The following is a 12,224-nucleotide window of genomic DNA, read 5'->3' on the forward strand; positions in this document are numbered from 1 at the left end:
TCACAACATGGTTCCTTTAAGGCGTGTAAATATTGATCAGATAATACATAGCACAGCACGGTGCTTCTTTAAGGTACAGGGATGAGAAACAGTTGTTTTTACATCTTTTAGTGATAAATGTTAGAGACTTCGAAGGATGAATGAAGGACCTTCACTTGATACAGTATGTTGTCGTGGGTTGTACTACAGTTTACTACCAGACATTTGTTTTACTGCATCCACTGCTGTGCATCCTTCACTGTACTGCAGTACAGTATGTTTAATCTAAAGTCCTGTTTCTTCGCGACTGTTAGACTATAAGTCAACGACCTCAAGATTAATGTCACTGCAGCGCTGACATCAAGACAAATGACTGTACGTCTGCTGGACACTGAACCGATTCTGAGGAATAAGTTACAGTGTGTGAGCCAAACCTCATTCTAACGAGGGCTTTCTTTACTCTGGGAATCCCTCACTGTGTCGTGGAAACTCAGTTCTCCTACTCTGCCGTTCATTATTATTCCACTTCTGCTCGTTCTCCTCTTTTTTGGTTCCTTGGTTGGTTTTGTCTTGACAGAAGAAAAGAAATCAATGTCACCACGTAACCAGTGTAACCACGGGTTTTGATCAATGTCACCACGTAACCAGTGTAACAACAGTTTTTTAATGAACTGGAACTGGACATTTGAACTGGGAAAGAAGCTTCTGGAGCTGGATTTAGTGTTTTCTGTCTGAAACAAAAATATGTAACACTACTCTAAAAACAACATCCCAGGAAAAAAAGCTAACTAGACAAGAACTGGATCCAACAACAAGACAAGACTACTTGATAAAAGGAGAGAAGAAACTACAGTCAAATATGGGAAACATATTTAAAATCCTTTGTATAAAGAAAAGAAAATATTCTATGTTTTTCTTTTTTGTTACACTGCCTCCAAAGATGGGTTATAGAGGGAAAAGTTACATTTAAAATTTAATTTGTGTATTCACATTAGACATTTGCCAAACTAGACTATTCAGTATAACTATTCAATATAAAAAAATATTATTATTATTGTATTAATAATAATAATAATAACTATATAAAAGTCAATATTCATTAAAAATGCAATTTGTGTACATTTGTTATGCATGTAAAGCAGCGGTATCAAACACCTGGCCCAGGGGCCACATCCATGTCGCGAATCTCTCACATTTGGGCCATGATTACCAATCATAGTAAAAAAAAAATCAATTAGTAAAATGCTTTAGTTTATTATTTAAGAATGGAAAAAAATGTCATAATTGTTCTCATACCATGATTACCAATCACAGTAAAAAAAAAAATCAATTAGTAAAATGCTTTAGTTTATTATTTAAGAATGGAAAAACATGTCATAATTGTTCTCATATATTTTAAATATATATGTTTCGATATATTTATATGTAGAATATAATATACATTTAAATATATTATATATACATCATATTACAAAAACATGACCTTTTCTAAAAGTTTGTCTTGTGTATGGCCCTCCAATAAAACGACAGTTGCAGCAGTGTTGCATCTGTTCAAACATACTAAGAGTACTCGCCTAAACTGTGAGTGGAGTAATGTAAAGGACGAGGTTAAAACCTTCGTCTGTGGCTGTGAAGACTTTGTCAACAACATTCTAACGTGGGACCACGCTGTGTCGTGGACGTGGCTCCAGACCTGCTGAAGACCAGAACTGAGGCCCATCAGGAGATCATTTCTGCACTGACCTTCAAAAAGCAGAGACAAAAGTAAATGACCCCATTATAACAGAATCGATACTGTAATCACAGTGAGCCGCAGCCAGGAAATAAGGGACGGACCGACCGCAGACCTTTTATACTGTGTTATCATTAGCTTCCCAACATCTCCAGCTACTGTACATTCATTACTGACTGCACCAAAAAAGCTCCTTTTATGAGGCAATTCCCAACCTCCATGGAATTGGTCTCTATACATTCCCTGACAGCTGCCATCAGCAACAGTGATCTCAGTGATGGGAGGACGGACTTCACGTTGGTTCCTCTCCACACAATAATACCAACCCCAACATTTGATCAGGGGAGAAACAAGAATTCTCTTTGATCTGTGAGTCTGAGAGTTTTCACCGCAGCAGTGTGTCGTTGACCTGGGTACACGGTGTTGCAGTGTAAGGCACTGATGCCTTACAGTGAAAAGGTTTAGTATTCAGCAATGTAATCTACTTGGACTATAGAAGGAAACATACTATTGAAGGTTAATGCTCTATTTATCCATTTATAACAAGTGAAGACTTTTAGCTTAATTATTTTAACACAAAAGGTATTTTATTTATAAAACTGATACCAGAAATGGTCCAGAAAAAAATACAACAACAACAACAAAACATCGTGTCCCTTCTTTATCCCACAACAGGGAAAATTATAGTGTGAGTTCTTTGCAACCGACACAGGCTGCCACAGGAGGCGCCATTAAGTACATGGTCGCGACTTATAGGCTGCCACAAGGGAGGCTCTATTAGGGATATATGGTTTCTCTGGGAATTGAAACCAGGACTCTCTGCTTTCAAGGCAAAGGTGCTAACTGCTACACTGTGGAGCCACCATAATATAGTAATACCTTGAGGTACAACTGCCCTGTAGCGGAAATGGCAAAAAAGACTGAAAAAAGTTAGACTGACAGAGCTAAAGTTTAGCAAAAAGTTAAACTTGCCTCCCATTAATAAACAAAGGGAATCAAACACAGCAACAGCTAGCAAAACTAAATACAATCGCAAGGCTCAAATTTTCCTGAACAACCAGACAACCTGAGGAAAATAATGAAAATTCGACATCAACTAAATCTAATAAACCACAAAATATTTACTCACAAGTATCTGGAGAGAGAGAAAATGTAGTATTAAGAGCCAGAAATGTTTTAAAATGTGTACAGCATTATCCATGTAATAATGTCATTATACCTCAAATAATAATTGAACATAAAACTGGCCAAATCTGTTTTTTTTTTTTCTTGTGGGCTATTTCCGGACCACGAGCCATATGTTTTACACCTCTACTCTAAAATTGATCATACATATGCCAGGAGGTAATTGTCTCTATGAAGGTCTGGAGGCCTGGTGCAGAGGCCCTACATGATGACTGCATGGTTGGCTCCAGCGCCCCCCTCTGACCCTGAGAGGATCAAGTGGTAGACAAAGAATGGATGAATAAATCCTTATTCTGATGAATGGCCATAAAATGTATTTTACGACGACATCAATTATGTCCAAGTTAAAGATTTTGGACCTGAATGTGATGGAGGTTTGTTCCAGTGTCTCAGCTCTGGCACTGACATCGGTTCCATCCCAGCTGACACTGTGCCTTTCACTCAGTGTCAGCTGGGATTACTTCCTGCTCTTCTGCTCTGACCCTCTCTCTCTCTCTCTCACACACACACACACACACAAACACACATCGTAGTGATGCCAGATGAATCTTTGAATCTTCTCCCTCACACAGAGTCATGACCAGTGAACAAGCAGTGTGTCAGAAATCGAAATGAAGCTACAAAAGGTCAAACACTGGCTGTTCAAAATGAAACCTCTCACTTTGAAACGCACACACACACACACGCGTGCGCACCGTCAATAAAACACCAGAAGAATCCGGTCCCTGGTGTTTCTTCCGCTCATCTACTCTGAACACACACTTTCACCTCTGTGAAACTTCAACCTTTGCCGAACTCATTGAAATGTAAATTTGGCTGAGAAAACAAAAAGCTTTTCACTGACAATGCCCTTCAGAAATTCATTTAGCTAAAAGTCACATTTCTGACCCGGCTTTTCTGAAATTATTAGTACTATTATTTGACAGTTTGGTTCTAATTTGCCTCACTTTCAATCATTTTTCAACAAAGATTTCAACTTCAGGGAATGTAATTCATACTGTGTGGTTGTTTACTAAAACTGAGTGGTTCTGGTCAGTAATCATTAATAGCTCAAATGATATAGCTTCATTAGTACTTTACCTGATTTACTTTTGCAATTCTTTTAGCCATTCTTTGTGATAGGAATTCATTGGCTAATTTGCTGCTAATTTTGGCAAAACTTGATCCATTATTTATGAGACACCTTCATCTAATTCTGTTTTAGTTAGCCAGTGCACCTATTGACTAACTTTCAGTTATAACTTATATGTTTGCCAGTATGTATGTACATATATTCTTGGCTAAATATTAAAAAAAAACATATATATATATTTTGCTGTTTTTAGCTAGCTTTTAGAGACGTCAGTGCTAACGTGGTTCACTAAGCCATGTTTCTGTCCTTTTTTCTGGTATGATTGTAACTAATTAGCCATTAGCTTATTTTTGGTAATTTTTTGCCAATTCAAGGTGAACAAAACGTTAGGCCCATACAGGTAAGTCAGGTTTTCTCTACAGTAGCTAAAAACAACCCAAAGATACAACAAAATTACCAAAGTAAAACTAGTAAACTTGTTGCATTGAGCTCTGTCATTTTTTATTTATTTTCAATTTTAAAGTATTTATTGACTAATAAAATATTTTTTCCTTTTTTTGGCTTTGCTATTAATTATTTGTTGCTATATCTTACAGGTGGGCCACAGGCCCTATGTTTGACAGAAATTTTAAGATTTTTTATTCAGCTTCTCTAAAAAGCTATTCTCTGAACAACTTACAGCAGAGATGTAATGAATGTTTTTCTGTAGACTTTAAAAAACAAAGTCAGCAAAACTAAACCAACAAAAATCCAACTTCTCAACACTCCCTAACTTTAAGGTGCAGCAGCTGAACATTGAGGCAGGACAGACTAATGAGAGCCCACACCAACCCAAGATAATGTTATTTTGTCTCCAAAGGCCTGAACGATCTCAATTAATTGTCGAGTTATCATCGCAGCTGCGGCGTTTCAGTGCAAGGTTACGATGATGCACAGCTACTGTTATACTAATATGAGCTCTGGCTTCAGATTGGCCCATTTGCAGAGAAAAACATTGAGGAGTGGAGGCTGTAAGGCCGTGCACCGTGACTCCTGCAGCAGCTGTGCTGCGTGACATTTGCATAACCAGGAGATTTCCTTCTCCTCCTGAAGGATGAGGAGAGCAGAGTGGAGAACGTGAAGTGGGACGTGTCCGAAAATAAGACCCAGAGAGAGAGAGGGATGTGGACACTACTCTGGAAATGAGGACACAGTCAGCTACAAGAAAAAGAATCTAAACATAAAAACAGAAGATGATCTGAAACACCAACTGTTATGGCTTAGCTACGGTATCTTCGTTTCCCGCCTAATGTTTTCATTATCAGACAGCCTTGCTCAGCTATTGCTATCACTAAAAGTTAGTTATCCTAGAACTTCTATTGACTTACAAAAATTCAAGTAAAAAATATACAACACTTTATATGTTTTCACAGTTTCTATGTAGCTAATTGGCTAGCTGAAAGCTGTTTCACTAAGTTTAAGTTAGCTCTTTTGGCTAATTTATAGCATGCAATGGACTGATAAACAATTCTTTATTTAGCCGCTATTGGTTGACTTCGCTATTTTTTTTCTATATGATTATTTTCTTTCTTTTTATTTTAATTCACAGCTTCATTTTTGTCAAACGTTATTATTTGTTGTTTATTTTGAAATCCAGTCGCGAGCCAGATTGGACGGTTTAGTGGCTGGATTTGGCCCGCCGGCCATCAGTTGATCACCATTGATTTAGGGTAACATATACTTCTCATCCTATCCTCTTGGTATACAATACATTTTATTTCTAATGTCTTATTGTGGCCAATTACAAAACTAGTAAGAGATACAAGTGTATCAGAACAAATTAAACTGACTTTCCATATCAATGATTAGTGAAATGAACTGGGAGTACTTCCATCTGTACATAAAGATCATATCGTCACGTAATTACTTGTCATGTTAGACCACATATGTTTACGATGCCAACACATCACGATGTCATAAAACAGGAAATGACAGTGGAAGGTTTTTCCTATACACTGATGACAACACGTTTACTGACACAGCTTAGCAGCTACTGTCAGCAGCGTCTTAGAGATCATTGTACCACAGCCAAGATTAGATCCCAGTACCAGGCTGTAGTAATTACTCTTTACAATCAAGAGGCAGCGATGACAGCTGCCTCAAATTCTGTATTGAATGATAAGAATACTTCCTGGCTTCATGTCAGAAACAAAGAAAAATCCTGACAACATTCCGATCCAATTCTGCTGTCACTGAAGGCACAAACCAGTGTTTGATGTGACTAAATATAAACGGCATGAAGACAGGTGTTTGTGTGGATGTTGCCGTCATGTCGCTGTCGAGAGTCAAAATGCGGTCGTGTGAGGTTTTTATTTGATTTGATGTTTTTATTCATCCTTTAAAAATGAATTTGGAAATCAGAGAACGTATTTGATTTTTTTTTAACTAAATTTCAACAGAAACCTGTTAAAATGACTCTACTCTACAGCAGGTTTGGATCTGATTTCCCTTCACCAACGTAAGGTGCAGTAAGGTGATTTCCTGTTATATTTCCCACAATTTTTGAGCTTTTCCTTAAACTTTTGATATCTATTGGCTTAATTATAAATTATCCTCAATGTTAAGTATGTGTTGCTATATTTTACTCATCTATCTCCTACATCAGTGATCAAAAGGTGGCCCAGGGTCCCAATATACCCTACCAAACAGTTCAATACAGCGCACTACTGGATTCCAAAATAAAAGTCAACTTAATGTATAATGTAAGAAAAAATGTGACTTTTAATTTAATTTTATTTAAACATCCCGACCCAATATAGTTGGTGACCTCTGTCCTACATAATAATTAGCTATCGCTAGGTAAATTTCAACTACTAGATAACCATTTATTTATAACCCCTTAAAGTATGTTTTTGTTATTTTTTCAGATTTTCCAGTCCTTCGGTGACAAAAGAAGCAGGTGCAAAATTCCAGAAAGAAGTCATTCTCTGTGTAGATGTGAAGTGAAAAAAAAAATTCATAATTTGCATTTTTATGACTGCACAGACTTTATAGCCTGGTTCCATTTATATAAACAGGGTATATAAACTGTATATAAACAGTTAGCAGCAACCAGTGTAGATCTTCTATTTTGACAATGAAATAATCCTCAGAGACTCTCAGATAATTTACATACGTCCACCCACCCTACGTCTTTCAATCCCACCAACACCGTCCAGAAAACAAACCCTCCTGACCCCTCTGACCTCTGGGACTCCTGCTCGTCTTGCTCTCTTTCTTTTTTGCCCTTGTTGTAATTGGATCACTGTGCCTCTGTCTGGATCTGTGGCCAGAATGACCCCCGGCCCTCGGCCCTCACTTCACATGCAGTGGTCTCTTCTCTCTTCTCCTCCAGCTAATGGGCAGATGACATCTGCCAAAGCCACTACAGCTCCCGGTGAAATTAATTAAACCATGAACTCTCATTACACCAGAGCACGGAGCTGCTTCTCCTGGAAGTCCACAAGTGAAGAGATAATATAAGATATATGTCAGTAAGAGGCGGGTTGCAGTCCAGGTCAAGGCCCGAACGTTTCTCATACAGGGCTAAAATCACTGAAGACTGGATCTTTAACACATTGGGCAACAACCATTATTTTATCGCACATACACATTCTTTTTTTCAATTACATTCCTCCTTCCTGGCAGTACTGGACAACATCCTACACCAAATCTGATGAGGAGTTAAGACAGGTCGAGTGAGGGAACTCAAGTATCTGTCACTTGTGCAGTCATGTGATTTCAGCTGTCAATCAATATGCACCAACTCTTGACTCAAGAATATTAATAATTACTTTATAATATTTAATTTTGAACAATTCTTTGATCAATTACTAGACATTTAAGTTGACCCCAATGGATTTCCAAATGACCCCAGGTGTGGTCGTGACCCCACAGTTTAAGAACACTGTTCTCCCAGATTAAAATAACATTTTTGTATGTGACAAAACAATGGTATTTCATACATTATTGTGATAACATTGGGTTAACTTGACCCATCCTAATATTTTCAATTGTATTTCAAAGTGTTTAGAGAAACCTAACTAACATTTTTTTAATTCTCTTTTCTCTTTTATTCAGAATTCCTTCCAGCCTAAGTGGGTTTTAGTTTTAAAGATATTTCCAACGCACAATCTTATTTTGCTTTAACTTCAACCTGATCACTCACATCATAATCGACTCCCGCTGGCATAAGTAAAATTAAACCCACTGCCAAAGCTACATCACATAGTTGCTCTTTTCAGTTTTACTTTTCGCTTGAATAGACTTCCCAGCATTCCATTAAATAAAACACCGACCCCAGGACTCAATCATATTAATGTGAGACTATAACATCATTAGAGCAGAGCCTTATTATTCTTTATCAACATGAATTGTTTCGTGGAAAAGGGAAGCCGTCCACTTTATCGCTCAGTTCTGTTAACCCACCCGCCTTTCCCATCACGTGTTCGGGTAAATTACGATGCATTCAAGTGTCGTAAAAAACAAACAAATCACTTCCCTGCCCTCGTGTTTCTCTCTAACTACTTCCCCGAGTCACTTCCCACAGCCCTGCTGCCTCTCATTCAGCTGTGAGGGTCTCACTCACACATGCACACACACTTGCTCACACAATCTGTCCCTGCCAGCATGAGTTAATGAAATTGCAAATGCCAGGCAGCAGTTTAGACTGGAATCAATCAGTACAGATGTGATGAGCTCGATTTGATTACATATAAAATTGTGATTTAATGTTTGGCTGGGGCCTTGTGGTTATTACGGGCACTACTGAAGGGGCTAGGAGCACGGAAGGGCCAGTCATATCAACGATTTCCTTGTTGATGCCTTTTGGAACAAGGTTACGAATATAGCTGCCGGGAGTTGTAGGTGGGACACATCAGAGTGGGTCGAGAAGTTGGAACTATATTGTTTTCCATGCAGATGGTTCATACTTAGCACAGGTTGCTAATAAATCAAACCGTTTGACAATTGTCTCAGGCAGCTTCTAAGTGAGTGTGGAGATGATATTTTTAGCTTGAGCTGCTTTGGTGAAAGGAAATCACTTCCTCACAGTATGCATAAATAACAATGTTGTTCTCTGTATGCCTTCAAATGTGTAAGAAACATTGATCTGATAAACTTTAAGAATGAGTATATATACAGACGGTCCTCCACTTGCTTATGGCGCGACAGAACTTAATTTTGGCTGTAAGTCGAAATTCACGTACAGTCACGTAAGTCTTCTGCGTATAGCTCCAAATGACAACGTATTCATGCACTCCACTTGCAACTGGTTTCCGTGCAAAGATGGCAAGTTTTAACATCATACATCAGAATGATGGAACATGACTTTCTTAATAAATTTATGGGTGATGGCAACATAAACACAAATGCTGTAGGTCAAGGACGACGTAAATCAAGGTCCCCTGAAACAGATTGTCACACCTACACATGTACAGTTTACGACTGCATGCCTTTTAAACTTGCATATTTTGTTCATTCACACAAAAGCAGAACCTTGCAGGGTCGGAGAATTCACTTCTGTCACTAAAGGTAAAAGACATTACAGATGTAGCCACAAACCAGAAGCAACCCACAAGGCCAAATATTCCCTTTAGCAAGAACCAACGAGCAACGGTAAAGAAACACGGACAGCAACAACAATAAATGCAAATGAGCTGCTGCTGTACTTCAGTGTGTAAAACATGTCAACAGTACTAAAAAATGCATGATGCAGAGCTGATTAGAGGGCAACACCAAGACAATACCACAAACACCAAACACAGCTGCTTCATCACTGAGTTGTTAGAAAGACACTGAGTGTGTTTACATGACAACATGTAGAGATCAGTTCTCTACCAAAATAAGACAGAAACTGGATAAAAATTAATGTCTGTCAGAAAAACGATGATTTATTTTTCCCTCTGCTGAACGAACACAGTCAGATAATACAGTTGAAGATGACAAATGGACGCTTGAATATGTTTCACTGATCTTTCGCTAAAGTGTTTCTGTGGGATTTGACCCCAAGTACCAGGATCAACATACAGTACAGCCTGCTAGCATAATTAGTCTAGCCTAATCCACGACAGAAATTATTGTTTCCGTTTACACAACACTGGATTATTGTGACATTTAGTGTGAAAATCTAAACCTACCATTGAAGTTATTGAATATATGGCAGTTTAAATGCTAGTTAGCTCATAGCATGAGTAAATCCTACTGGCTACACACAAGCTAACAAGTCAAACTTTCTGAACTGTGAACTGTATTTGTGTGAATCACATCCTTTGACATGACATTATGACAAACATTTTTTATTATTGTATTATTGTGATGCTATTCCAGACTGTTCCATGCATATTCCTCATTTTTAGCTATGTTTGGTACCAATGTATTAAAAATACCTACTCATATTTTTAGTAATGTTTTGAAGTGTGTTTTTGCAACCTTATTTCTGTTGTAATGTTTAATTCCCTTTTCATCAATTTAGTGGCAGTCTTTACGCTGCTTTAGCAATGTAAGCTAATGCTTTGTATTTAACTTACTAATTTCAAGCTTTATGGAGTTAAAGTTTTACCAACTGTATCAATACTAAGCCAGTATGTGGCTAACTTTTAACTTTTAATTTGCAGACGAGGAGATTATGACATTAAGTATAAATAAACCCATCGTGGTATGTTGTTTGCTCAATGGATCACCATCAAAAATATCACTGATCCTTTCACTGCTTCTTAGTTTTGAAATTTAAAGTTAGCTTGATTTGAACTTGAGACCCAAACACATGGAGGTCAAGAAGGTGAACGCTGAACCATAAGTCCTCGAGCCAGGACTTACAACCCTGTCACTAGACTTTAGGCCCCAATGAGATTCACTAAAGAGTTTTTTAATGCAAAAAGATAATGTCTTGTTATGGAGAACAAATGCTGATAGGTGGAAAATAACGGTCATTAAAGAAGAACTGAGAGAATAGGTGCAGAGAGAAGTTTGAAGAAAGTGCTGAGCCCGGTGACAACTTTCTCTGCAGCTGTCATCCATCACAGGAAGTAAAGAATACAGGGGCTCTCACACAGGATACAGGGCGACCTTGTTTGTCCGTTGCTAAAAGCTTCTCCCCTCGGCTTCTGCGTCCCCCTGCCAACATATTACAATTATCTCTACAAGCATGTTTTTAACCTTGTGGGCCTAGTGCCTGATTTATACCGACAGTTACAACAGAATAATCAGCGCCGCAACATTTGGCAACTATGATGCCAAACATATAAATTGATTAGTTGGTGGAAAAATGCTGAGGCAAACAGCGGACTACTTTATCAGCGACCTTTTCCACGTCTCTGTCTGACATCGAGAATATCAGCCAAAGGAGCTGGATGTCACCTGATCCACGTTGGCAGTTACAGCCTCTGCTGTGGTAATAAAGGGAAACAAGCTCACACCTGGTATAAATCTTTCCTCTCCTACACTCGTTTCATTCACACGTGTTTATTCCTCAGCGCCAACGTGCAATTATTCCATAAAGATTCTGCATCAGGCGTCGTTCTGCTGCCTTATCAAAGACAGTGAAGCTGCACAGACGGATAAAAAAAAAAATTGAAATTAGTAAATAAAATATGACATTCCATTTCCTCTGGATCAGCAAGGATTTCAGTTCAGGCTCCAAAAATGATTTTATTTATCAGCTCATAAATGTTACATTCTCCTTGACTAAGTCTTTGTTTTTTTCACTTCCGCAAGTCTGGCACTGAGACTGAGATGGTGTTGCCAGATCAGTCAACCAGTCAATCAACGGATGGAGACACTGTTTAATACATATATAGTGTACATATATACATACATATATATATACTGGAGTACTTTTCTTGTCTTTTTCATAGAGTACAAATATAAGAACTTTTATTTTTAAGCAAATTCACAGAAAAACAATAGTTGCTTATAAAAACCTAGACCTGTCATTCAGAAAACCAACTCATTTCTCATACATTTTTCCCCTGTTGTGATTCATACAGAGCTCCCTGCCATTTCTGCATCCGAAGCCATTTCACATGTGCAATTCAAAGGTTATTATTATAGGACATGTTTTATTCATGCTGTGTGCTCTAAAGTATTAATCTATGAAAATGCAAATACAAACAGTCAGAAGTATCCACTCTGAGGAGATACCTCTCCTGGATTCAAAGAGAAGAGATGAATAAAAGTCACATTAAAAACATAGTGATTTGAAAGCCGATATTTTTTGTTATTTATCACAGCGGGCAAAGA

General features: G+C 38.0%; 1 protein-coding gene across 1 annotated transcript in view; it reads right to left on the reverse strand.

Annotated features, from left to right (window-relative positions):
* Positions 1–1,482: 1,482 nt before the first annotated feature.
* Positions 1,483–12,224, reverse strand: part of sfswap (splicing factor SWAP) — a 58,200-nt gene continuing 47,458 nt past the window's right edge. Inside the window, exon 20 of the mRNA XM_025062179.1 lies at positions 1,483–1,722. The gene's annotated coding sequence lies outside the window, so the exon portion shown is untranslated. The remainder of the gene's footprint in view (positions 1,723–12,224) is intronic.

Source organism: Cynoglossus semilaevis, chromosome 14, assembly GCF_000523025.1.
Source record: "Cynoglossus semilaevis isolate Cse_v1.0 chromosome 14, Cse_v1.0, whole genome shotgun sequence".
Lineage (NCBI taxonomy): Eukaryota > Metazoa > Chordata > Actinopteri > Pleuronectiformes > Cynoglossidae > Cynoglossus > Cynoglossus semilaevis.